Source organism: Triticum aestivum, chromosome 6D (assembly GCF_018294505.1).
Source record: "Triticum aestivum cultivar Chinese Spring chromosome 6D, IWGSC CS RefSeq v2.1, whole genome shotgun sequence".
In the NCBI taxonomy this organism is placed as follows: Eukaryota; Viridiplantae; Streptophyta; class Magnoliopsida; order Poales; family Poaceae; genus Triticum; species Triticum aestivum.
In genome coordinates this window covers 466,818,548-466,821,629 of record NC_057811.1, presented here as the reverse complement: position 1 = coordinate 466,821,629, position 3,082 = coordinate 466,818,548, and the positions used below count along the sequence as shown (strand labels likewise).

Here is a 3,082-nt window from a genome sequence, read left to right as displayed (position 1 = left end):
AAAAGATTGCTCGCCACCGCCAATGGTTTATCCGCGCATGGGGTTCGCATGTAAATCCTTATATCTCCATTAATTTGGTGTTTTTGTTGTCATATTGGTTGCTGCTCAAGTGCTTGCTTTGCATTTAATACCTATTACTCATGATTGGTACAATATAATGTGTTGACATTAGATGCTTGACATACTTGGGTTCTTTGATATGTTGATGATTTGGGACATGGATGTTGTACTGAGTTGTTTTTGCAAGTATATTGTTGTGGTAAACATTGTTTTGGTCGCTTCCACTTCCCCTATCGTGCTCTCAATTTTTTTTCTAAAGCAAGGAGGAAAGACAACTTGGCATGTGTATTGGAATGTTACAATATAGTCTTGAACTGTTCTAGGTGATCTAAATTTGGTACCTCAGCTAAGAACTCATCGAGTCCATGCGACGAGGCCTCAGAACGCATCTTGACAGCAACCTCAGTATTGTCTTCTAAACAACCATAGTGCACTGGCCCAAAACCTCCTTGTCCAATGAATCGTTCAAACTTATTTGTAAACTTCTCTAGCTCCTTGTAAGTGAATCGTCGATTCTCGGTGTTTTGCAGGTGCTCCGCATGACCTTTTCTACTTCCTGGAGCACTAACAATTTCTGCCTCTCTAGGAGGGCAATGTGTAGAAACTGGTGGAGCAAGAGTCAGATATATAACATAAATGTAAAATAGTTTAAATTATAATAATCATCATTAATGCATGTTATAATAATAAAAGAGCACACTCATGGTTACTCTTAGGTTTTCTTTTCTGTCTCCAGACCAGATATGAAATGACAAGTACAACCACTACCAGCAGAGGGACCACTATTGAAATAGATATGGTAAAGGCTCTACTTCTTGATGGAGATGGACTAATTGTTTGGTTGCACAAGTCTTGATCAGATTCGTACCTGAAATTACTTAATATAGTCAGTTTACAGAGTATTTTGGTGCGCAAAATAATGTTGAATCCGGTACATGTATATAGATCACATGAAGATGATTCACAAAAAAAAGAATCATTCAACATTTTGATGTATATTACTCCCTCCGATCCATATTAATTGTCGGTGATTTAGTACAACAATTAATATGGATCGGAGGGAGCAATATGTAAAAGGAAACGTCAACGGGAAAGCCCAAACCTGAAAATGTGAGACCTTGCATTATTATTACAGAGGAGTTCTGGAAGTGACCCATTCAGCTTGTTACCTGACAAATTTCTGTAGAAAAAAGAATGCATTTTAGACATTTAGTAGTTTGACTTGGCTGGTAGTAAGTATATCGAATCTTAGTTAAGCTGTTTCAAAATGAACCACTATTTTCTTGGCAACTAGGTTTTATTAAGCAGTGGAATAAATTATGGCATCGGTGACATAGTTACTTAGTTGAGTCCAAGAAAGTTAATATGGACCATGAAGGATAATTACGCTTGGTTTCCATGTATGTAGATAAAAAAATCACTCCCCGAATGAAGTCATTTTGTGTGGCTATAGACCTACTTGGTCTTTCTCATTAAGGTTGGAAAGGGGATATTAGTTCATACTAGCTAATTGAAATTTGTATGGAACGGAAATAGAACAATAGAGGGTAGAGGAGACTGATCAGTTATGCAAAAAATGGCACATATATAAGTAATTCATGCACTATAGTATAATACTTTAGCTCTCCACCAATTATCCTACCCATGGGAGTGAAAAGAATATCTGGGAGAAAGGAAGAAAAATAATATTGTAACAAAAAACCAAATATAAAATAGTGTTCCTGCTACTTACAAATATTCAAGTGCTGTGAGCAATGCAAATTTATTAGATATCACACCACGCAAACTGCTATTGGAAAGATCTCTGCAAGGAAATGACAATCCAACATAAAGTAATGGCTATATATATGATTACATACAACATAAAGGACCTATGAATAAGTTACTCACAGAGATACTATCCTCGTAGTGTTACCAGTTGTGCTTCTACATTTCACACCGTCCCATGCATACTTGGTCGGGAAACATGGATTACCCATCCAGTTTTTCTTTACCCCATACTCAAGCTTGATATTCATGATGGCGTCGACTACGACTGGGAAAGGTAAAATTTTTATCATCCGAACAAGATTTTTTTCTTTGAATGCTATATATAGATTTCGTGCCTCGGGCCTATCTACCATGTTACTCAAACAAGGTTAAGTCTAGATTACATAGTGCAAATTAGTTACATTAATAAATTTGTGTGAGGGTAACATATCTATTGTTAGTGCAGACATCATGATAGTCAAGCATATGCATCTATCGACAGGTTAGTGAATATTTCAATTCAATGCAGATATTCCAATTCCACCAAACCAGGTAGGTGGCATTGTGGCAGAATTAAGGAATTGTTTGGTTTTTTTAGCAAACATCATGGTCTTTATTCCTCAAGAATGTTCAAAGGTACAATAAACGGGTCCAATGGCTGAAGTAAGGAGATGTATAGTCGAAGGAAGTTTGTGTCTCAAGCAGGCCCAAGCTATGATGCATCAAGTGGGCGCCTGATCAAGACACACTAGGTCGTCAGCCAAGGGGCTCACCAACCGCCGTCTGGTAGCAGGGCAGTGCCATCGCCGTTTGAGTGTGCGTCTACATGGGATTCACTAATGGGGTGAAACCAGTAGTGCAACTCCTAAGTTTAGGCTGCAATACTCACAACCTAACGCACCCCGCATTATCTGGGCCACTGTCACAACCTAGACTAGAAATTCCCTAAATCTCTCGGCAAATTTCAGACAAAAAGATAAAAATCTAGAGAAAAAAGGTTGGAAAAAATAAATGGGATGAGTAATAAGAGACGCCTTGCCGACCCTAGGGTTCTTGTATTAGGGTAGATGATAAACGCCTCTCTTCATTACAACTCCTAGTTTTATAGTTCATCTCTTGCGACAAAATTAAATGGAAAGATAAAAACGAAAATGGTGAAAATTACACCCCTTGTAATAGAGGTTGAATAAGATGTTGGCGGCAAGTGACAGTCGCATGCCTTAAGTTTGGACCAACCAGTACAAAGAGATCCAGTTATTGAAGCTCTCATGTG

General features: G+C 38.1%; 1 pseudogene; it reads right to left on the bottom strand.

The window, feature by feature from the left end:
- The window catches only part of LOC123142716 (probable leucine-rich repeat receptor-like protein kinase At2g28990), a 20,091-nt pseudogene that overhangs the window by 2,482 nt on the left and 14,527 nt on the right, over positions 1–3,082 (bottom strand).